Consider the following 26,714-nt stretch of genomic DNA (forward strand, 5'->3'; position numbering starts at 1 on the left):
TAACGCATGGATCCATTGTTTTCCATCTGATGAGGTCTTCGTATTTCGTACACTATGATTAATTACGTAATGCATATATGTCTGGACAAATCATTGGAATTTAGCTACCATATGTTCAATTGCAATTGTTGCGAAATCTGATGAATGTTCTTCCTGTGGACACTATTTGTTCAATTGAATATTGTGGCGAATTTGCTTTTTGCGTGTCGATTCAAAATGGGATATTTTTGTTTATTTGTTCAATTGAATATTGTGGTGAATTTGCCTTTTGCGTGCCAATTCAAAATGAGATATTTTTTTAACCTGGCAATTGCTCCGCACAGGGTTCAACTAAATGAGTGTGTGCGATCCACATCGGAAAGCATACGTCAATCGTAGCGGAACCGTCGGTGATACACAGCAGATCGCAAATGATTTGCAGCGCCACTACGTGTGCGTAGGTTCTCCGGAACCATTTGTGATATTGCGTTATCGCACACGAGAAATGGGAGTAAACCGTGCCCAATGCAAAATACAATCCCAGTCGTAATTTTTCAGGAAACGTGTGGGATCCCAAACGAAAAGCACATGCCACTCTTGCGGCAACCGTCAGCGATACCTAACAAATCACAAACGGTATGCAACACTTGAATGTGTGCGAAGGGGCTCCTGAACCGTTTGTGATAGAACATTATCGCAGACGGTAATTATTGGAAAACATGTGTGATGGAGTCTAGCATGGCAGACGGGTTACGCAGAAAACTCGTGTGCGATGGGGCACAAATTGTACACAGTTCATACGTTGGCCCGTGTGCCTTACATACTATTTCCCAAACGGTTCGTCACGACAGACCATATGGTTTCACTACGTCATTAGAAACGCTTAATCACTGGTACCACATGTGCGAAAGAATTTAGTGTGTGCTGCATCACACATGATTACATTTTGGAAGGCCTCTGGATCACTACTCCATATCCCCGACGGTTTCAGGGTCGTGTGGGAAGGACCCCCCCCCTATCGCCCATACTCACTTGGCGACGGTTCCAAATGCCGTCACAGAAAGGGGTCAAAAACCATTTGTTTAGGACCGATGCGCACTAGTGGAGGATTGGTAGTAACTAGATCAGAAGTTTCATGATCATCATCATTAGCTTCCTCACTAATTAGTGTAGGAATCACTGGAACTGATTTCTATGATGAACTACTTTCCAATAAGGGAGAAGGTACAGTTACCTCATCAAGTCTACTTTCCTCCCACTCACTTCTATTGAGAGAAACTCCTTCTCTAGAAAGGAGCCATTCTTAGCAACGCATATCTTGCATTCGGATCTGTGATAGAAGGTGTACCCAATAGTCTCCTTTGGATATCCTATGAAAACACATTTCTCCGATTTGGGTTCGAGCTTATCAGGTTGAAGCTTTTTCACATAAGCATCGCAGCCCCAAACTTTAAGAATTGACAACTTGGGTTTCTTGCCAAACCACGGTTCATATGGTGTCGTCTCAACGGATTTCGATGGTGCCCTATGTTGGAAATATGCCCTAGAGGCAATAATAAATTAGTTATTATTATATTATATTTCATTGTTCATGATAATCATTTATTATCCATGCTAGAATTGTATTGATAGGAAACTCAGATACATGTGTGGATACATAGACAACACCATGTCCCTAGTAAGCCTCTAGTTGACTAGCTCGTTGATCAATAGATGGTTACGGTTTCCTAACCATGGACATTGGATGTCGTTGATAATGGGATCACATTATTAGGAGAATGATGTGATGGACGAGACCCAATCCTAAGCCTAGCACAAAGATCATGTAGTTCGTATGCTAAAGCTTTTCTAATGTCAAGTATCATTTCCTTAGACCATGAGATTGTGCAACTCCCGGATACCGTAGGAGTACTTTGGGTGTGCCAAACGTCACAACGTAACTGGGTGGCTATAAAGGTACACTACAGGTATCTCCGAAAGTGTCTGTTGGGTTGGCACGAATCAAGACTGGGATTTTTCACTCCGTGTAAACGGAGAGGTATCTCTGGGCCCACTCGGTAGGACATCATCATAATGTGCACAATGTGACCAAGGAGTTGATCACGGGATGATGTGTTACGGAACAAGTAAAGAGACTTGCCGGTAACGAGATTGAACAAGGTATCGGGATACCGACGATTGAATCTCGGGCAAGTATTGTACCGCTAGACAAAGGGAATTGAATACGGGATTGATTGAATCCTCGACATCGTGGTTCATCCGATGAGATCATCGTGGAACATGTGGGATCCAACATGGGTATCCAGATCCCGTTGTTGGTTATTGACCGGAGAGTGGTCTCGGTCATGTCTGCATGTCTCCCGAACCCGTAGGGTCTACACACTTAAGGTTCGATGACGCTAGGGTTATAGGGAAAGTATGTACGCGGTTACCGAATGTTGTTCGGAGTCCCGGATAAGATCCTGGACGTCACGAGCAGTTCCGGAATGGTCCGGAGGTAAAGATTGATATACATAGGAAGTATGGATTTGGCCACCGGAAGTGTTCCGGGCATCACCGGTAGTGTACCGGGACCACCGGAGGGGTCCGGGGGTCCACGGGAGCGGCCACGGGCCCCGGAGGCATACATGGGCCAAGTGTGAGAAGGGACCAGCCCCTAGGTGGGCTGGGGCGCCTCCCCACCAAGGCCCATGCGCCTAGGGAGAAGAGGGGGCAAACCCTAAGGGCAGATGGGCCCTAAGGGCCATGCCTGGTGCGCCTCCCTCTTCCCCCCCCCCACTTGGCCGCCACCCCGGATGGGGATTGGGGCTGCCGCCACCCCTAGGGTGGAAACCCTAGGTGGGAGCGCAGCCCTCCCTCTCCCCCTATATATAGTGGAGGCAAAGGGGCAGCCTAATACATGAAGTTCCTCCCCTGTTGGCGCAGCCCTACCCCTCTCCCTCCTCGTCTCTCGTAGTGCTTGGCGAAGCCCTGCTGGAGTCCCGCGCTCCTCCACCACCACCACGCCGTCGTGCTGCTACTGGATGGAGTCTTCCCCAACCTCTCCTTCTCCCCTTGCTAGATCAAGGCGTAGGAGACGTCACCGGGCTGTACGTGTGTTGAACGCGGAGGTGCCGTCCGTTCGGCACTAGGATCATCGGTGATTTGGATCACGACGAGTACGACTCCATCAACCCCGTTCACTTGAACGCTTCCTCTTAGAGATCTACAAGGGTATGTAGATGCACTCCCCTTCCCCTCGTTGCTAGATTACTCCATATATTGATCTTGGTGATGCGTAGAAAATTTTAAATTTCTGCTACGATCCCCAACAGTGGCATCATGAGCCAGGTCTATGAGTAGTTTCTATGCACGAGTAGAACACAAAGCAGTTGTGGGCGTCGATATTGCCAATTTGCTTGCCGTTACTAGTCTTATCTTGATTCGGCGGCATCGTGGGATGAAGCGGCCCGGACCAACCTTACACGTACGCTTACGTGAGACTGGTTCCACCGACTGACATGCACTAGTTGCATAAGGTGGCTAGCGGGTGTCTGTCTCTCCCACTTTAGTCGGATCGGATTCGATGAAAAGGGTCCTTATGAAGGGTAAATAGAAATTGGCATATCACGTTGTGGTTTTGGCGTAGGTAAGAAACGTTCTTGCTAGAAACCTATAGCAGCCACGTAAAAACTTGCAACAACAATTAGAGGACGTCTAACTTGTTTTTGCAGCATATGCCTTGTGATGTGATATGGCCAAAAGGATGTGATGAATGATATATGTGATGTATGAGATTGATCATGTTCTTGTAATAGGAATCACGACATGCATGTCGATGAGTATGACAACCGGCAGGAGCCATAGGAGTTGTCTTAATTTATTTATGACCTGCGTGTCAACATAAATGTCATGTAATTACTTTACTTTATTGCTAAAGCGTTAGCCATAGTAGTAGAAGTAATAGATGACGAGACAACCTCAAGAAGACACAATGATGGAGATCATGATGTCATGCCGGTGACAACGATGATCATGGAGCCCCGAAGATGGAGATCATAAGGAGCAAAATGATATTGGCCATATCATGTCACTATTTGATTGCATGTGATGTTTATCATGTTTTACATCTTATTTGCTTAGAACGACGGTACCTTAAATAAGATGATCCCTCACTAAAATTTCAAGAAAATTGTTCCCCCTAACTGTGCACTGTTGCAAAGGTTCGTTGTTTCGAAGCACCACGCGATGATCGGGTGTGATAGATTCTAACGTTCGAATACAACGGGTGTAAACCAGATTTACACACGCAATACACTTAGGTTGACTTGACGAGCCTAGCATGTACAGACATGGCCTCGGAACACAGAAGACCGAAAGGTCGAGCATGAGTCGTATAGAAGATACGATCAACATGAAGATGTTCACCGATGTTGACTAGTCCGTCTCACGTGATGATCGGACACGGCCTAGTTGACTCGGATCATGTTTCACTTAGATGACTAGAGGGATGTCTATCTGAGTGGGAGTTCATTAAATAATTTGATTAGATGAACTCAATTATCATGAACATAGTCTAAATTGCCTTTGCAAATATGTTGTAGATGAATAGCTCACGTTGTAGCTCCCTGTTTCAATACATTCCTAGAGAAAGACCAAGTTGAAAGATATTGTAAGCAATGATGCAGACTAGGTCCGTAGTCCGAGGAGTGTCCTCACTGCTACACAGAAGGCTTACGTCCTTGATGCACCTCTCGATGTGCAAACCCCTACAACGTCGTATGTGGATGTTGTGAACACCTGACAGACACATCTTGATGACTACTTGATAGTTTAGTGCACCATACTTTACGGCTTAGAATCAGGATTCCAATGACGTTTTGAACGCCATAGAACATATGAGATGTTCCAAGAGCTGAAATTGGGATTTCAAGCTCATGCCCGTGTTGAGAGGTGTGAGACCTCTGACAAGTTCTTTTGCCAACAAGATGGAGGAGAATAGCTCAGCTAGTGAGCATGTGCCCAGAATGTCTGGGTGCTACAATCACTTAAATCAAGTTGGAGTTAAAACTTCCAGATAAGATAGTGAATGATAGAGTTCTCTAGCCACTATCACTAAGCTACTAGATCTTCGTGATGAACTATGACATGCAAGGGATGGAGTTGATCCTGGAGCTGTTTGCGGTGCTTAAGACCGCAAAAGGTAGAAATCAAGAAGGAGCATCAAGTGTTGATGGTTTAACAAGACCACTGGTTTCAAGAAGGGCAAGGGCTAGAAGGTAAACTTCATGGATGGCAAACCAGTTGCTGCTCTAGTGAAGGAACCCAAGGTTGAATCCAAACCCGAGACTAAGTGCTTCTATTGTAAGGGGAACGGTCACTGGTAGCGGAATTACCCCAAATGCATGGTAGATAAGAAGGCTGGCAACTTCAACAAAGTAAATACGTGTTATTAATGTGTACCTACTAGTACTCCTGGTAGCACCGGGGTATTGGATACCGGTTCAGTTACTATTATTGGTAACTTGAAGCAAAAGCTATGGACTAAACGGAGACTGGCTAAGGGCGAGGTGACGATGTGTGTTGGAAGTGTTTCCAAAGTTAATGAGATCACCATCGCACGCTCCATCTGCCTTCGGGGTTAGTATTGAACCTAGATAAATGTTATCAGGTGTCTACGTTGAGCATGAATATGATTAGATCATGTTCATTGCAATACGGTCATTCATTTAAGTTAGAGAATAATGGTTATTCTATTTACATGAATGATACCTTTCATGGTCATGCACCCTGTGTGAATGGTTCATTGAATCTCAGTCGTGGTAATACACATGTTCACGCCAAAAGATGTAGAGTTAATAATGATAGTACCACTTTCTCGTGGCACTGCCGCTTAGGTCATATTGGCGTAAGATGCATGAAGAAACTCCATGTCGATGGATGTTTGGAGTCACTTGATTTTGAATCACTTGACACATGCGAGCCATGCCTCATGGGCGGATGACTAAGACCCCGCTTTTAGGTACAATGAAACGGCCAAGTGACTTGTTGGAAATCATGCATGCTGATGCGTGTGATCCAATGAGAATTGAAGCGTAAGGTGGATATCGCTATTTTCTCATCTTCACTGACGATTTGGGTAGATATAGGTATATCTACTTAATGAAGCACAAGTCTGAAACGTTTGAAAAGTTCAAGCGATTTCAGAGTGAAGTTAAGAATCATCATAACAATAAGATCATGTTCCTACGATCTGATCAAAAGGGGATTTTCTGAGTTATGAGTTTGGCAATCACTTAAGACATTGTGGAATTGTTTCACAGTTGAAGCCACCTGGAACACCACAAGGTAATGGTGTGTCCGGACGTCGTAATCAAACCCTATGAGATATGGTGTGATCTATGATGTCTCTTATCAATCTACCGTCTTCATTTTGAGGTTATGTGTTAGAGACAGCTGCATTCACTTTAGATAGGACACCATCTAAGTCCGTTGAGACGACGTCGTATGAACATTGGTTTGGCAATAAACCAAAGTTGTCGTTTCTTAATGTTTGGGGCTGCGATGCTTAAGGCTTCAGCTGGAGAAGCTCGAACCCAAAGCGGACAAACACATGTTCATAGGATACCCAAAGGTGACAGTTGGGTATACCTTCTATCTCAGATCCGAGCGCAAATTGTATGTCGCTAAGAACGGGTCCTTTCTCGAGAAGGAGTTTCTCTCGAAAGAATTGAGTGGGAGGAAGATAGAACTTGATGAGGTTGTCAAACCTTTATTTCAACTAGAGAGTAATGCAACACAGAAAGATGTTTTCTGTGGAGCCTACGTCTGTTGAATAGGAAGTTAATGATAGTGATCATAAAGCTTCGGATCAAGTTGCTATCGAACCTCGTAGGCCGACAAGGATATGTACTACTCCTAAGTGGTACGGTAATCCTATCTTAGATATCATGTTGTTAGACAACAATAAACCTACGAGCTATGGAGAAGCGATGGTGGGCCCGTATTCCGACAAATGGTTAGAAGTCATGAAATCCGAGATAGGATCCATATATCAAAACAAAGTATGGACTTTGGTGGACTTGCCCGATGATCGGGAAGCCATTGAGATAAATGGATCTTTAAGAAGAAGACGGACGTGGGAGGTAATGTTACCGTCTATGAAGCTCGACTTGTGGGAAAGAGTCTTTTCACAAGTTCAAGGAGTTGACTGCGATGAGAATTTCTCACCCGTAGCGATGCTTAAGTCCGTCGGAATCATGTTAGCATTAGCTGTATTTTTCGATTATGAATCTGACAGATGGATGTCAAAACAAGTTTTCTTACCACTTTCCGTAAGAAAAGTTTGTATGTGATACAATAAAAGGTTTTGTCGATCCTAAGGATGCTAAAAGGTATGCTAGCTCCAGCAATCCTTCTATGGACTAGAGCAAGCATCTCGGAGTCAGAATACATGCTTTGATAGAGTGATCAAATCTTTTAGGTTTATACAATGTTTGCTAGAAACTTGTATTTACAAGAAAGTGAGTGGGAGCACTACAACATTTCTGATAAGTATATGTGGATGACATATTGTAAATCCGAAATAATGTAGAATTTCTGGAAAGCATAAACGGTTGTTTGAAGAGTGTTTTTCAAAGGAAGACCTGGATAAAGCTGCTTACATATTGGTCATCAAGATCTATAGAAATAGATCAAGACGTTTGATGATACTTTTCAAAGAATGCACACCTTGACATGTTTTTGAAGGAGTTCAAAATAGATCAGTCAAAGAAGGGGTTCTTACCTGAGTTGTAAGGTGTGAAGTTGAGTAAGACTCAAAGCTTGACCACGGCAGAAGAAAGAAGAAGGACGAAGGTCATCCTCTATGATCTTGTCATAGGCTCTATACGGTATGCCATGCTGAAGTACCGCACCTAATGTGTGCCTTGCCACATGTCTGGCAAGAGGGTACAAAGGTGATCTAGGACTGGATCACCAGATAGCGGTCAAAATTGTCCTTAGAGGAATAAGGAAATGTTTCTCGGTTATGGAGGTGATAAAGAGTTCGACGTAAAGAGTTACGTCGATGCAAGCTTAACACCTATCCGGATAGCTCTGAGTAGAGATACCGGATACGTATAATGGAGCAATAAATTGGAATAGCTCCAAGTGGAACGTGGTAGCAACATCTACGATATAAAGTTTTGCGAAATACATAGGGGTCTAAATATGGCAAGACCCGTCGACTACAACCTCTCTCACAAGCATAATATGATCAAACCCAGAACTCTTTGAGTGTTTATCACATAGTGATGTGAACTAGATCATTGAGTCTAGTAGACTCTTGGATGTTGGTCACATGGCGATGTGACCTGTGAGTGTTAATCACATGGCGATGTGAACTAGATTATTTACTCTAGTGCAAGTGGGAGACTGTTGGAAATATGCCCTAGAGGCAATAATAAATTAGTTATTATTATATTATATTATTTCATTGTTCATGATAATCATTTATTATCCATGCTAGAATTGTATTGATAGGAAACTCAGATACATGTGTGGATACATAGACAACACCATGTCCCTAGTAAGCCTCTAGTTGACTAGCTCGTTGATCAATAGATGGTTACGGTTTCCTAACCATGGACATTGGATGTCGTTGATAACGGGATCACATTATTAGGAGAATGATGTGATGGACGAGACCCAATCCTAAGCCTAGCACAAAGATCGTGTACTTCGTATGCTAAAGCTTTTCTAATGTCAAGTATCATTTCCTTAGACCATGAGATTGTGCAACTCCCGGATACCGTAGGAGTACTTTGGGTGTGCCAAACGTCACAACGTAACTGGGTGGCTATAAAGGTACACTACAGGTATCTCTGAAAGTGTCTGTTGGGTTGGCACGAATCAAGACTGGGATTTGTCACTCCGTGTAAATGGAGAGGTATCTCTGGGCCCACTCGGTAGGACATCATCATAATGTGCACAATGTGACCAAGGAGTTGATCACGGGATGATGTGTTATGGAACGAGTAAAGAGACTTGCCGGTAACGAGATTGAACAAGGTATCGGGATACCGACGATCGAATCTCGGGCAAGTATCGTACCGCTAGAAAAGGGAATTGAATACGGGATTGATTGAATCCTCGACATCGTGGTTCATCCTATGAGATCATCGTGGAACATGTGGGAGCCAACATGGGTATCCAGATCCCGCTGTTGGTTATTGACCAGAGAGTGGTCTCAGTCATGTCTGCATGTCTCCCGAACCCGTAGGGTCTACACACTTAAGGTTCGATGACGCTAGGGTTATAGGGAAAGTATGTACGCGGTTACCGAATGTTGTTCGGAGTCCCGGATAAGATCCCGGACGTCACGAGGAGTTCCGGAATGGTCCGGAGGTAAAGATTGATATATAGGAGGTACGGTTTTGGCCACCGGAAGTGTTCCGGGCATCACCGGTAGTGTACCGGGACCACCGGAGGGGTCCGGGGGTCCACCGGGAGGGGCCACGGCCCCGGAGGCATACATGGGCTAAGTGTGAGAAGGGACCAGCCCCTAGGTGGGCTGGGGCACCTCCCAACCAAGGCCCATGCGCCTAGGGAGAAGAGGGGGCAAACCCTAAGGGCAGATGGGCCCTAAGGCCCATGCCTGGTGCGCCTCCCTCTTCCGCCCCCCACTTGGCCCCCACCCCAGATGGGGACTGGGGCTGCCGCCACCCCTAGGGTGGAAACCCTAGGTGGGGGTGCAGACCTCCCTCTCCCCCTATATATAGTGGAGGCAAAGGGGCAGCCCAATACATGAAGTTCCTCCCCTGTTGGCGCAGCCCTACCCCTCTCCCTCCTCGTCTCTCGTAGTGCTTGGCGAAGCCCTGCTGGAGTCCTGTGCTCCTCCACCACCACCACGCCGTCGTGCTGCTGCTGGATGGAGTCTTCCCCAACCTCTCCTTCTCCCCTTGCTGGATCAAGGCGTAGGAGACGTCACCGGGCTGTACGTGTGTTGAACACGGAGGTGCCGTCCGTTCGGCACTAGGATCATCGGTGATTTGGATCACGACGAGTACGACTCCATCAACCCCGTTCACTTGAACGCTTCCGCTTAGCGATCTACAAGGGTATGTAGATGCACTCCCCTTCCCCTCGTTGCTAGATTACTCCATAGATTGATCTTGGTGATGCGTAGAAAATTTTAAATTTCTGCTACGATCCCCAACACCCTATTTAACGTGAATGCAGCCGTCTCTAAAGCATAACCCCAAAATGATAGCGGTAAATCAGTAAGAGACACCATAGATCGCACCATATCTAATAAAGTGCGGTTACGACGTTCGGACACACCATTACGTTGTGGTGTTCCAGGTGGCGTGAGTTGCGAAACTATTCCGCATTGTTTCAAATGAAGACCAAAGTCATAACTCAAATATTCACCTCCACGATCAGATCGTAGAAATTTAATTTTCTTGTTATGATGATTTTCCACTTCACTCTGAAATTCTTTGAACTTTTCAAATGTTTCAGACTTATGTTTCATCAAGTAGATATACCCATATATGCTCAAACCATCTGTCAAGGTTAGAAAATAACGATACCCTCCATGAGCATCAACACTCATTGGACCGCATACATCAGTATGTATTATTTCCAATAAGTCTGTTGCTCGTTCCATTGTTTCAGAGAATGGAGTCTTAGTCATCTTACCCATGAGACATGGTTCGCAAGCATCAAGTGATTTATAATCAAGTGATTCCAAAAGCCCATCAGCATGGAGTTTCTTCAAGTTTTTTACACCAATATGATCTAAACGGTAGTGCCACAAATAAGTTGCATTATCATTATTAAACTTATATCTTTTGGCTTCAATACTATGAATATGTGTATCGCTACTATCAGATTCAATAAAAATAGACCACTCATATCAAGGGTGCATGACCATAAAAGATATTACTCATATAAATAGAACAACCATTATTCTTTGATTTAAATGAATAACTGTCTTGCATCAAACAATATCCAGATATAATGTTCATGCTTAACGCTGGCACCAAATAACAATTATTCAGGTCTAATACTAATCCCGAAGGTAGATGTAGAGGTAGTGTATCGACGGTGATCACATCGACTTTGGAAGCATTTCCCACGCACATCGTCACCTTGTCCTTAGCCAATCTTCGCTTAATCAGTAGCCCCTGTTTCAAGTTGCAAATATTAGCAACAGAACCAATATCAAATACCCAGGCGCTACTGCGAGCATTAGTAAGGTACACATCAATAACATGTATATCAAATATTCCTTTCACTATGCCATCCTTCTTATCCGCCAAATACTTAGGGCAGTTCCGCTTCTAGTGACCAGTCCCTTTGGAGTAGAAGCACTCAGTCTCAGGCTTAGGTCCAGACTTGGGTTTCTTCTCCCGAGCAGCAACTTGCTTGCCGTTCTTTTTGAAGTTCCCCTTCTTCTTCCCTTTACCCTTTTTCTTGAAACTGGTGGTCTTGTTAACCATCAACACTTGATGCTCCTTCTTGATTTCTACCTCCGCCGCTTTTAGCATAGCGAACAGCTCGGGAATCGTCTTATCCATGCCTTGCATATTATAGTTCATCACGAAGCTCTTGTAGCTTGGTGGCAATGATTGAAGAACTTTGTCAACGACACTATCAACAAGAAGATTAACTCCCAGTTGAGTCAAGTGGTTATGGTACCCAAACATTCTGATTATATGTTCACTGACAGAATTATTCTCCTCCATCTTGTAGCTATAGAACTTATTGGAGACTTCGTATCTCTCAATTCGGGCAATTGTTTGAAATATTAACTTCAACTCCTAGAACATCTCATATGCTCCATGACGTTCAAAACATCGTTGAAGTCCCAATTCTAAGCCGTAAAGCATGGCAAACTGAACTATCGAGTAGTCATCAGCTTTGCTCTGCCAGACGTTCATAACATCTGGTGTTGCTCATGCAGCAGGCTTTGCACCTAGCGGTGCTTCCAGGAAGTAATTCTTCTGCGCAGCAATGAGGATAATCCTCAAGTTACGGACCCAGTCCATGTAGTTGCTACCATCATCTTTCAACTTAGCTTTCTCTAGGAACACATTAAAATTCAATAGAACAACAGCACGGGCCATTTATCTACAACAACATAGACATGCAAAATACTATCAGGTACTAAGTTCATGATAAATTAAAGTTCAACTAATCATATTACTTAAGAACTCCCACTTAGATAGACATCCCTCTAGTCATCTAAATGATCACGTGATCCATATCAACTAAACCATGTCCGATCATCACGTGAGATGGAGAAGTTTTCAATGGTGAACATCACTATGTTGATCATATCTACTATATGATTCACGCTCGACCTTTTGGTCTCAGTGTTCCGAGGCCATATCTGCATATGCTAGGCTCGTCAAGTTTAACCCGAGTATTCTGCGTGTGCAAAACTGGTTTGCACCCGTTGTATGTGAACATAGAGCTTATCACACCCGATCATCACGTGGTGTCTCGGCACGACGAACTGTAGCAACGGTGCATACTCAGGGAGAACACTTGTACCTTGAAATTTAGTGAGAGATCATCTTATAATGCCACCATCGTACTAAGCAAAATAAGATGCATAAAAGATAAACATCACATGCAATCAATATAAGTGATATGATATGGCCATCATCATCTTGTACCTTTGATCTCCATCTTCAAAGCACCGTCATGATCACCATCGTCACTGGCTTGACACCTCGATCTCCATCGTAGCATCATTGCCGTCTTGCCAACTATTGCTTCCAAGACTATCGCTACCGCTTAGTGATAAAGTAAAGCTATTACATGGCGATTGCATTTCATACAATAAAGCGACAACCATATGGCTCCTGCCAGTTGCCGATAACTTTGTTACAAAACATGATCATCTCATACAACAATTTATATAATCACGTCTTGACCATATCACATCACAACATGCCCTGCAAAAACAAGTTAGACGTCCTCTACTTTGTTGTTGCAAGTTTTACGTGGCTGCTACGGGCTTAGCAAGAACCGTTCTTACCTACGCATCAAAAAACCGCAACAATTTTTGTTAAGTGTGTTGTTTTAACCTTCAACAAGGACCGGGCGTAGTCACACTCGATTTAACTAAAGCTAGAGAAACAGACACCCACTAGCCACCTGTGTGCGAAGCACGTCAGCAGAACCAGTCTCATGAACGCGGTCATGTAAGGTCGGTCTGGGCCGCTTCATTCAACAATACCGCCAAATCAAAGTATGACATGCTGGTAAGCATTATGACTATTATCGCCCACAACCCTTTGTGTTCGACTCGTGCATATAACATCTACGCATAGACCTGTCTCGGGTGCCACTATTGGGGAACACAGTATTTCAAAAAAATTCCTACGATCACGCAAGATCTAACTAGGAGATGCATAGAAATGAGAGGGGAGAGTGTGTCCACATACCCTCGTAGACCGAAAGCGGAAGCGTTTAGTAACGCGGTTGATGTAGTCGAACATCTTCGCGATCCAACCGATCAAGTACCGAACGCACGGCACCTCCGCGATCTGCACATGTTCAGCTCGGTGACGTCCTGTTGGGGAACGTAGTAATTTCAAAAAAAATTCCTACGCACACACAGGATCATGGTGATGCATAGCAACGAGAGGGGAGAGTGTGTCCACGTACCCTCGTAGACCGAAAGCGGAAGCGTTAGCACAACGCGGTTGATGTAGTCGTACGTCTTCACGATCCGACCGATCTAAGTACCGAACATATGGCACCTACGAGTTCAGCACACGTTCAGCTCGATGGCGTCCCACGAACTCCGATCCAGCAGAGCTTCACGGGAGAGTTCCGTTAGCACAACGGCATGATGACAGTGATGATGTTGCTACCGACGCAGGGCTTCGCCTAAGCACCGCTACGATATATGGTGGAGGGGGCACCGCGCACGGCTGGAATAGATCAACAGATCAACTTGTGTGTTCTATGGTGCCCCCTGCCCCCGTATATAAAGGAGCAAGGGGGAGGCGGCCGGCCAGGAGGAGGGCCCGCCAAGGGGGAGTCCTACTCCCACCAGGAGTAGGACTCCTCCTTCTCCTTGTTGGAGTAGGAGAGGGAAGGAAGGGAGAAAGGAGGAGAAGGAAAAAGGGGGGCGCCACCCCCCCTCCTTGTCCAACTCAGACTAGAGGGGAAGGGGGCGCGCGACAGCCCTGGCCGCCCCTCCTCTTCTCCCACTAAGGCCTATGAGGCCCAATTAACTCCCCAGGGGGTTTCGGTAACCCCCCGGTACTCCGGTTTTATCCAAAACCACTCGGAACACTTACGTTGTCCGAATATAGTCGTCCAATATATCAATCTTTACGTCTCAACCATTTTGAGACTCCTCATCATGTCCATGATCATATCCGGGACTCCGAACTACCTTCGGTACATCAAAACACAAAAACTCATAATACCGATCGTCACAAAACTTTAAGCGTGCGGACCCTACGGGTTCGAGAACTATATGTAGACATGATCAAGACACGTCTCCGGTCAATAACCAATAGCGGAACCTGGATGCTCATATTGGCTCCTACATATTCTACGAAGATCTTTATCGGTCATACCGCATAACAACATACGTTGTTCCCTTTGTCATCGGTATGTTACTTGCCCGAGATTCGATCGTCGGTATCTCAATACCTAGTTCAATCTCATTACCGGCAAGTCTCTTTACTCGTTCCGTAATGCATCATCCCGCAACTAACTCATTAGTCACATTGCTTGCAAGGCTTGTAGTGATGTGCATTACCGAGAGGGCCCAGAGATACCTCTCCGACAATCGGAGTGACAAATTGATGTCTACTACACAACCTTCTTCTTGTAGACGTTGTTGGGCCTCCAAGTGCAGAGGTTTGTAGGACAGTAGCAAATTTCCCTCAAGTGGATGACCTAAGGTTTATCAATCCGTAGGAGGCATAGGATGAAGATGGTATCTCTCAAGCAACCATGCAACCAAATAACAAAGAGTCTCTTGTGTCCCCAACACACCCAATACAATGGTAAATTGTATAGGTGCACTAGTTTGGCGAAGAGATGGTGATACAAGTGGTATATGGATGGTAGATAAAGGTTTTTGTAATCTGAAAATACAAAAACAGCAAGGAAACTAATGATAAAATTGAGCACAAATGGTATTGCAATGCGTTGAAACAAGGCCTAGGGTTCATACTTTCACTAGTGCAAGTTCTCTCAACAATAATAACATAATTGGATCATATAACTATCCCTCAACATGCAACAAAGAGTCACTCCAAAGTCACTAATAGAGGAGAACAAACGAAGAGATTATGGTAGGGTACGAAACCACCTCAAAGTTATTCTTTCTGATCGATCTATTCAAGAGTCCGTAGTAAAATAACACGGAGCTATTCTTTCCGTTCAATCTATCATAGAGTTCGTACTAGAATAACACCTTAAGACACAAATAAACCAAAACCTTAATGTCACCTAGATACTCCAATGTCACCTTAAGTATCCGTGGGTATGAACGATATGCATCACACAATCTCAAATTCATCTATTCAAACCAACACAAAGTACTTAAAATAGTTCCCCAAAGTTTCTACCGGAGAGTCGAGACAAAAATGTGTGCCAACCCCTATGCATAGGTTCATGGGCGGAACCCGCAAGTTGATCACCAAAACATCCATCAAGTGGATCAATAGAATACCCCATTGTCACCACGGGTATCCCACGCAAGACATACATCAAGTGTTCTCAAATCCTTAAAGACTCAACCCGATAAGATAACTTCAAAGGGAAAACTCAATCCATTACAAGAGAGTAGAGGGGGAGAAACATCATAAGATCCAACTATAATAGCAAAGCTCGCGATACATCAAGTGAAGGAAATATGCCCTAGAGGCAATAATAAAGTTATTATTTATTTCCTTTATATCATGATAAATGTTTATTATTCATGCTAGAATTGTATTAACCGAAAACATAATACATGTGTGAATACATAGACAAACAGTATGTCACTAGTATGCTGCTACTTGACTAGCTCGTTGATCAAAGATGGTTATGTTTCCTAACCATAGACATGAGTTGTCATTTGATTAACGGGATCACATCATTAGGAGAATGATGTGATTGACTTGACCCATTCCGTTAGCTTAGCACCTGATCGTTTAGTTTCTTGCTATTGCTTTCTTCATGACTTATACATGTTCCTATGACTATGAGATTATGCAACTCCCGTTTACCGGAGGAACACTTTGTGTGCTACCAAACGTCACAACATAATGGGTGATTATAAAGGTGCTCTACAGGTGTCTCCGAAGGTATTTGTTGGGTTGGCGTATTTCGAGATTAGGATTTGTCACTCCGATTGTCGGAGAGGTATCTCTGGGCCCTCTCGATAATGCACATCACTCAAGCCTTGCAAGCATTGCAACTAATAAGTTAGTTGCAGGATGATGTATTACAAAACGAGTAAAGAGACTTCCCAGTAACGAGATTGAACTAGGTATTGAGATACCGACTATCGAATCTCGGGCAAGTAACATACCGATGACAAAGGGAACAACGTATATTGTTATGCGGTCTGACCGATAAAGATCTTCGTAGAATACGTTGGAGCCAATATGAGCATGCAGGTTCCGCTATTGGTTATTGACGGGAGACGTGTCTCGGTCATGTCTACATAGTTCTCGAACCCGTAGGGTCCGCACGCTTAAAAGTTCGGTGACGATCGTAATTAGGGTTTTTGTGTTTTGATGTACCGAAGGTTGTTCGGTGTCCTGGATGTGATCACGGACATGACTAGGAGTCTCGAAATGGTCGAGACATAAAGATTGATATATTGGAAGCCTATATTTGGATATCGGAAACGTTCCGGGTGAAATCGGGATTTTACCGAAGTACCGAGGGGTTACCGGAACCCCCCCGGGGGTTATTGGGCCTACATGGGCCCTAAGGGAGAAGAGGAGGGCCGGCCAGGGCGGGCCGCGCACCCCCTCCCCCCTAGTCTGAATAGGGCAAGGAAGGGGGGCGGCGCCCCCCTTTCCTCTTTCTCCCTTCCCCCTTCCTTTTCCAACAAGGCAAGAGGGGGGAGTCCTACTCCCAGTGGGAGTAGGACTCCTCCAGGCGCACCCCTTAGGCCGGCCGCACCTCCCCCTCTCCCTCCTTTATATACGGGGGAAAGGGGGCACCCCATGACACACAAGTTGATCTTCATGATCGTTCCTTAGCCGTGTGCGGTGCCCCCTTCCACCATATTCCACCTCGGTCATATCGTAGTAGTGCTTAGGCGAAGCCCTGTGTCGGTAGAACATCATCACCATCATCACGCCGTCGTGCTGACGAAACTCTCCCTCAACACTTTGCTGGATCGGAGCTCGAGGGACATCACCGAGTTGAACGTGTGCAGAACTCGGAGGTGCCGTACGTTCGGTACTTGGATCGGTCGGATCGGGAAGACGTACGACTACTTACTCTATGTTGTGTCAACGCTTCTGTTGCTAGTCTATGAGGGTACGTAGACAACACTATCCCCTCTCATTGCTATGCATCACCATGATCTTGCGTGTGCATAGGAAATTTTTTGAAATTGCTACATTCCCCAACAGTGGTATCAGAGCCAGGTTTTATGCGTTGATGTTATGCACGAGTTGAACACAAGTGGGTTGTGGGCGATATAAGTCATACTGCTTACCAGCATGTCATACTTTGGTTCGGCGGTATTGTTGGATGAAGCGGCCAGGACCGACATTACGCGTACGCTTACGCGAGACTGGTTCGACCGACGTGCTTTGCACACAGGTGGCTGGCGGGTGTCAGTTTCTCCAACTTTAGTTGAACCAAGTATGGCTACGCCCGGTCCTTGTGAAGGTTAAAACAGCACCAATTTGACAAACTATCATTGTGGTTTTGATGCGTAGGTAAGAACGGTTCTTGCTAAGCCTGTAGCAGCCACGTAAAACTTGCAACAACAAAGTAGAGGACGTCTAACTTGTTTTTGCAGGGCATGTTGTGATGTGATATGGTCAAGACATGATGCTAAATTTTATTGTATGAGATGATCTTGTTTTGTAACCGAGTTATCGGCAACTGGCAGGAGCCATATGGTTGTCGCTTTATTGTATGCAATATAATCGCGTTGTAATGCTTTACTTTATCACTAAGCGGTAGCGATAGTCGTGGAAGCATAAGATTGGCGAGACGACAACGATGCTATGATGGAGATCAAGGTGTCGCGCCGGTGACGATGGTGATCATGACGGTACTTCGGGGATGGAGATCACAAGTACAAGATGATCATGGCCATATCATATCACTTATATTGATTGCATGTGATGTTTATCTTTCATGCATCTTATCTTGCTTTGATTGACGGTAGCATTATAAGATGATCCCTCTCTAAATTATCAAAGTATAAGTGTTCTCCCTGAGTATGCACCATTGCGAAAGTTCTTCGTGCTGAGACACCACGTGATGATCGGGTGGCTCTACGTTCAAATACAACGGGTGCAAAACAGTTGCACACGCGGAATACTCAGGTTAAACTTAACGAGCCTAGCATATAACAGATATGGCCTCGGAACACGGAGACTGAAAGGTCGAGCGTGAATCATATAGTAGATATGATCAACATAGTGATGTTCACCATTGAAACAACTCCATCTCACGTGATGATCGGACATGGTTTAGTTGATATGGATCACGTGATCACTTAGAAGATTAGAGGGATGTCTGTCTAAGTGGGAGTTATTAAGTAATATGATTAATTGAACTTTAATTTATCATGAACTTAGTCCTGGTAGTATTAGCATATCTATGTTGTAGATCAATAGCTCGCGATGTTGCTCCCAGTTTATTGTGTTCCAAGAGAAAAATTATGTTGAAAAATGTTAGTAGCAATGATGCGGATTGGATCCATGATCTGAGGATTATCCTCATTGCTGCACAGAAGAATTATGTCTTTGATGCACCGCTAGGTGACAGACCTATTGCAGGAGTAGATGCAGACGTTAGGAATGTTTGGCTAGCTCAATATGATGACTACTTGATAGTTTAGTGCACCATGCTTAACGGCTTAGAATCGGGACTTCGAAGACGTTTTGAATGTCATGGACCATATGAGATGTTCCGGGAGTTGAAGTTAATATTTCAAGCAAATACCCGAGTTGAGAGATATGAAGTCTCCAACAAGTTCTATAGCTAAAAGATGGAGGAGAATAGCTCAAGCAGTAAGCATGTACTCGGATTGTCTGGGTACTACAATCGCTTGAATCAAGTGGGAATTAATCTTCCAGATAAGATAGTGATTGACAGAATTCTCTAGTCACCATCACCAAGTTAGTAGAACTTCGTGATGAATTATGATATGCAAGGGATAACGGAAACAATTCCCAAGCTCTTCGTAATGCTGAAATCAACGAAGGTAGAAATCAAGAAAAATATCAAGTGTTGATGGTAGACAAGACCACTAGTTTCAAGAAAAGGGCAAAGGGAAGAAGGGGAATTTCAAGAAGAACGGCAAGCAAGTTGCTGCTCAAGTGAAGAAGCCCAAGTATGGTCCTAAGCCTGAGACTAAGTGCTTCTACTGCAAAGGGACTGGTCACTGGAAGCGGAACTGCCCCAAGTATTTGGCGGATAAGAAGGATGGCAAAGTGAACAAAGGTATATTTGATATACAGGTTATTGGTGTGTATTTTACTAGTGTTCGTAGCAACCCCTCGGTATTTGATACTGGTTCAGTTGCTAAGAGTAGTAACTCGAAACGGGAGTTGCAAAATGAACAGAGACTAGTTAAGGGTGAAATGACGATGTGTGTTGGAAGTGGTTCCAAGATTGATATGAACATCATCGCACACTCCCTATACTTTCGGGATTAGTGTTGAACCTAAATAAGTGTTATTTGTTGTTTGCGTTCAGCATAAATATGATTTGATCATGTTTATTGCAATACGGTTATTCATTTAAGTAAGAGAATAAATTGTTGTTCTGTTTACATGAATAAAACCTTATATAGTTACACACCCAAATGAAAATGGTTCGTTGGATCTCGATCGTAGTGATACACATATTATAATATTGAAACCAAAAGATGCAAAATTAATAATGATAGTGCAACTTATTTGTGGCACTGCCGTTTAGGTCATATTGGTGTAAAGCGCATGAAGAAACTCCATGCTGATGGACTTTTGGAATCACTTGATTATGAATAACTTGATGATTGCGAACCATGCCTCATGGGCAAGATGACTAAGACTCCATTCTCCGGAACAATAGAGAGAGCAACTGACTTATTGGAAACAATACATACTGATGTATGTGGTCCGATGAGTGTTAAGGCTCACGTCAAGTATCGTTATTTTCTGACCTTCACAGATGATTTGAGCAGATATGGGTATATCTACTTAATGAAACACAAGTCTGAAACAGTTGAAAAGTTCAAAGAATTTCAGAGTGAAGTGGAGAATCATCGTAACAAAAATAAAAGTTTCTACGATATGATCGCAGAAGTAAAATATTTGAGTTACGAGTTTGGCCTTCAGTTAAAACAATGTGAAATAGTTTCACTACTCATGCCACCTAGAACACCACAGTGTAATGGTGTGTCCAAACATCGTAACCGTACTTTATTAGATATGGTGCGATCTATGATGTCTCTTACCAATTTACCACTATCGTTTTGGGGTTATGCATTAGAGACAGCTACATTCACGTTAAATAGGGCACCGTCTAAATCCATTGAGATGACACCGTATGAACTATGGTTTGGCAAGAAACCTAAGCTGTCGTTTCTTAAAGTTTGAGGTTGCAATGCTTATGTGAAAAAGTTTCAACCTGATAAGCTCAAACCCAAATCGGAGAAGTGCGTCTTCATAGGATACCCAAAAGAAAATGTTGGGTACACCTCCTATCACAGATCCGAAGGCAAGATATTCGTTGCTGAGAATGGATCCTTTCTAGAGAAGGAGTTTCTCTCGAAAGAAGTGAGTGGGAGGAAAGTAGAACTTGATGAGGTAACTGTACCTGCTCCCTTATTGGAAAGTAGTTCATCACAGAAATCTGTTCCTATGACTACTACACCAATTAGTGAGGAAGCTAATGATGATGATCATGTAACTTCAGATCAAGTTACTACCGAACCTCGTAGGTAAACCAGAGTGAGATCCGCACCAAAGTGGTACGGTAATCCTACTCTGGAGTTCATGTTACTTGACCATGACGAACCTACGAACTATTAGGAAGCGATGATGAGCCCAGATTCCGCGAAATGGCTTGAGGCCATGAAATCTAAGATGGGATCCATGTACGAGAACAAAGTGTGGACTTTGGTTGACTTGCCCATTGATTGGCAAGCAATTGAGATTAAATGGATCTTCAAGAGGAAGACAGATGCTGATATTAGTGTTACTATCTACAAAGCTAGAATTGTCGCAAAAGGTTTTCGACAAGTTCAAGGGGTTGACTACGATGAGAGTTTCTCACTCGTATATATTCTTAAGTCTATCCAAATCATGTTAGCAATTGCCACATTTTATGAAATCTGGCAAATGGATAAACAAAACTACATTCCTTAATGGATTTATTAAAGAAGAGTTGTATATGATGCAACAAGAAAGTTTTGTCTAAAGGTGCTAACAGAATATGCAAGCTCCAGCGATCCATCTATGGACTGGTGCAAGCATCTCGGAGTTGGAATATACGCTTTGATAAGTTTATCAAAGCATATAGTTTTATACAGACTTGTGGTGAAGCCTGTATATACAAGAAAGTGAGTGGGAGCACTACAGCATTTCTTATAAGTATATGTGAATGACATATTGTTGATCGGAGATAATGTAGAATTATTCTGCAAAGCATAAAGGAGTGTTTGAAAGGAGTTTTTCAAAGAAAGACCTCGGTGAAGCTGCTTACATATTGAGCATCAAGATCTATAGAGATAGATCAAGTCGCTTGATAAGTTTTTTCAATGAGTACATACCTTGACAATATTTTGAAGTAGTTCAAAATGGAACAGTCAAAGAAAGAGTTCTTGCCTGTGTTACAAGGTGTGAAACTGAGTAAGACTCAAAGCCCGACCACAGCAGAAGATAGAAAGAGAATGAAAGTAATTCCCTATGCCTTGGCCATAGGTTCTATAAAATGTGCCATGCTGTGTACCAAATCTATTGTATACCCTACACTGTTTTTGGCAAGGGGTACAATAGTGATCTAGGAGTAGATCACTGGACAGCAGTCAAAATTATCCTTAGTGGAATAAGGATATGTTTCTCGATTATGGAGGTGACAAAAGGTTCATCGTAAAGGGTTACGTCGATGCAAGTTTTGACACTGATCCAGATGACTCTAAGTCTCAATCTGGATACATATTGAAAGTGGGAACAATTAGCTAGAGTAGCTCCGTGCAGAGCATTGTTGACATAGAAATTTGCAAAATACTTACGGATCTGAATGTGGTAGACCCGTTGACTAAACTTCTCTCACAAGCAAAACATGATCACACCTTAGTACTCTTTGGGTGTTAATCACATAGCGATGTGAACTAGATTATTGACTCTAGTAAACACTTTGGGTGTTGGTCACATGTCGATGTGAACTATGGGTGTTAATCACATGGTGATGTGAACTATTGGTATTAAATCACATGGCGATGTGAACTAGATTATTGAATCTAGTGCAAGCGGGAGACTGAAGGAAATATGCCCTAGAGGCAATAATAAAGTTATTATTTATTTCCTTATATCATGATAAATGTTTATTATTCATGCTAGAATTGTATTAACCGGAAACATAATACATGTGTGAATACATAGACAAAAACAGTATGTCACTAGTATGCCTCTACTTGACTAGCTCGTTGATCAAAGATGGTTATGTTTCCTAACCATAGACATGAGTTGTCCTTTGATTAAAGGGATCACATCATTAGGAGAATGATGTGATTGACTTGACCCATTCCGTTATCTTAGCACTTGATCGTTTAGTTGTTGCTATTGCTTTCTTCATGACTTATACATGTTCCTATGACTATGAGATTATGCAACTCCCGTTTACCGGAGGAACACTTTATGTGCTACCAAACGTCACAACATAACTGGGTGATTATAAAGGTGCTCTACAGGTGTCTCCGAAGGTATTTGTTGGGTTGGCGTATTTCAAGATTAGGATTTGTCACTCCGATTGTCGGAGAGGTATCTCTGGGCCCTCTCGATAATGCACATCACTCAAGCCTTGCAAGCATTGCAACTAATAAGTTAGTTGCGGGATGATGTATTACGGAACGAGTAAAGAGACTTGCCAGTAACGAGATTGAACTAGGTATTGAGATACCGACGACCGAATCTCGGGCAAGTAACATACCGATGACAAAGGGAACAACGTATATTGTTATGCGGTCTGATCGATAAAGATCTTCGTAGAATATGTAGGAGCCAATATGAGCATCCAGGTTCCGCTATTGGTTATTGACCGGAGACGTGTCTCGGTCATGTCTACATAGTTCTTGAACCCGTAGGGTCCGCACGCTTAAAAGTTTGGTGACGATCGTAATTAGGGTTTTTGTTTTTTGATGTACCGAAGGTTGTTCGGTGTCCCGGATGTGATCACAGACATGACGAGGAGTCTCGAAATGGTCGAGACATAAATATTGATATATTGGAAGCCTATATTTTGATATCAGAAACGTTCCGGGTGAAATCGGGATTTTACGGGAGTACCGGGGGCTTACCGGAACACCCCCCCCTCCCCGGGGGTTATTGGGCCTACATGGGCCCTAAGGGAGAAGAGGAGGGCCGGCCAGGGCAGGCCGCGCGCCCCCTCCCCCTAGTCCGAATAGGACAAGGAAGGGGGCAGCGCCCCCCTTTCCTCTTTCTCCCTTCCCCCTTCCTTTTCCAACAAGGCAAGAGGGGGAGTCCTACTCCCGGTGGGAGTAGGACTCCTCCAAGCGCACCCCTTGGGCCGGCCGCACGTCCCCCTCTCCCTCCTTTATATACGGGGGCAAGGGGGCACCCCATGACACACAAGTTGATCTTCGTGATCGTTCCTTAGCCGTGTGTGGTGCCCCATTCCACCATATTCCACCTCGGTCATATCGTAGCAGTGCTTAGGCGAAGCCCTGCGTCGGTAGAACATCATCACCGTCATCACGCCATCGTGCTGATGAAACTCTCCCTCAACACTTTGCTGGATCGGATCTCGAGGGACGTCGCCGAGTTGAACGTGTGCAGAACTCGGAGGTGCCGTACGTTCGGTACTTGGATCGGTCGGATCGGGAAGACGTACGACTACTTCCTCTATGTTGTGTCAACGCTTCCGTTGCCGGTCTACGAGGGTACGTAGACAACACTCTCCCCTATCGTTGCTATGCATCACCATGATCTTGCGTGTGCGTAGGAATTTTTTGAAATTACTATGTTCCCCAACATCAAGATCGTATCACCTCAAGAACACGGAGAGAGAGAGAGAGATCAAACACATAGCTACTGGTACATACCCTCGGCCCCGAGGGAGAACTACTCCCTCCTCATCATGGAGAGCGCCGGGATGATGAAGATGGCCACCGAAGAGGGATTTCCCCCTCCGGCAGGGTGCCGGAACGGGTCTAGATTGGTTTTCGGTGGCTATGGAGGCTTCTGGCGGCGGAACTCCCGATCTATTGTGCTCCTCGAAGTTTTTAGGGTATATGGGTATATATAGGAGGAAGAAGTATGTCGGTGGATCTCCGGGCTGTCCATGAGGCAGGGGGCGCGCCCAGGGGGTGGGCGCGCCCCCACCCTCATGGGCAGCCCGGGCCTCTCCTGGTCCATCTCTGATACTCCGTGGGCTTCTTCTGGTCCAAAAATAAGTTCCATGAAGTTTCAGGTCAATTGGACTCCGTTTGATTTTCCTTTTCTGCGATACTCTAAAACAAGGGAAAACAGAAACTGGCACTGGGCTCTAGGTTAATAGGTTAGTCCCAAAAATCATTTAAAATAGCATATAAATGCACATAAAACATCCAAGGTTGATAATATAGTAGCATGGAACAATCAAAAATTATAGATACATTGGAGACGTATCAGCATCCCCAAGCTTAATTCCTGCTCGTCCTCGAGTAGGTAAATGGTAAAAACAGAATTTTTGATGTGGAATGCTACCTAACATATTTATCCATGTAATTCTTTATTGTGGCAAGAATATTCAGATCCATAAGATTCAAGACAAAAGTTAAATATTGACATAAAAATAATAATACTTCAAGCATACTAACAAAGCAATCATGTCTTCTCAAAATAACATGGCCAACGAAAGTTATCCCTACAGAATCATATAGTCTGGCTAAGCTCCATCTTCACCACACAAAATATTTAAATCATGCACAACCCCGATGACAAGCCAAGCAATTGTTTCATACTTTTGATGTTCTCAAACTTTTTCAATCTTCACGCAATACATGAGCGTGAGTCATGGACATAGCACTATAGGTGGAATAGAATGGTGGTTGTGCAGAAGACAAAAAGGGAGAAGATAGTCTCACACCAACTAGGCGTATCAACGATCTATGGAGATGCCCATCAATAGATATCAATGTGAGTGAGTAGGGATTGCCATGCAACGGATGCACTAGAGATATAAGTGTATGAAAGCTCAAAAAGAAACTAAGTGGGTGTGCATCCAACTCACTTGCTCATGAAGACCTAGGGCATTTTGAGGAAGCCCATCATTGGAATATACAAGCCAAGTTCTATAATGAAAGATTCCCACTAGTATATGAAAGTGACCACATAGGAGACTTTCTATCATGAACATTATGGTGCTACTTTGAAGCACAAGTGTGGTAAAAGGATAGTAGCATTGTCCCTTCTCTCTTTTTCTCTCATTTTTTTATTTTTTTTATTTGGGCCTTTTCTCTTCTTCTTTTTATGGCCTCGTTTTTTTAGTCCGGAGTCTCATCCCGACTTGTGGGGTAATCATAGTCCCCATCATCCTTTCCTCACTGGGACAATGCTCTAATAATGATGATCATCACACTTTTTTTTACTTACAACTCAAGAATTACAACTCGATACTTAGAACAAAATATGACTCTATATGAATGCCTCCGGCGGTGTACCGGGATGTGCAATGACTCAAGAGTGACATGTATGGAAGAATTATGAACGGTGGCTTTGCCACAAATATGATGTCAACTACATGATCATGCAAAGCAATATGACAATGATGAAGCGTGTCATAATAACGGAACGGTGGAAAGTTGCATGGCAATATATCTCGGAATGGCTATGGAAATGCCATAATAGGTAGGTATGGTGGTTGTTTTGAGAAATATATATGATGGGTTTATGCTACCATCGAAAGTTGCGCGGTACTAGAGAGGCTAGCAATGGTGGAAGGGTGAGAGTGTGTATAATCCATGGACTCAACATTAGTCATAAAGAACTCACATACTTATTGCAAAAATCTATTAGTTATCAAAACAAAGTACTACGCGCATGCTCCTAGGGGGATAGATTGGTAGGAAAAGACCATCACTCGTCCCCGACCGCCACTCATAAGGAAGACAATTAATAAATAAATCATGCTCCGACTTCATCACATAACGGTTCACCATACGTGCATGCTACGGGAATCACAAACTTTAACACAAGTATCTCTCAAATTCACAACTACTCACTAGCATGACTCTAATATTACCATCCTCATATCTCAAAACAATCATCAATTATCAAACTTCTCATAGTATTCAATGCACTTTATATGAAAGTTTTTATTATATCCCTCTTGGATGCCCA

This window comes from Triticum urartu, chromosome 1, assembly GCF_003073215.2.
Source record: "Triticum urartu cultivar G1812 chromosome 1, Tu2.1, whole genome shotgun sequence".
Taxonomy (NCBI): Eukaryota; Viridiplantae; Streptophyta; class Magnoliopsida; order Poales; family Poaceae; genus Triticum; species Triticum urartu.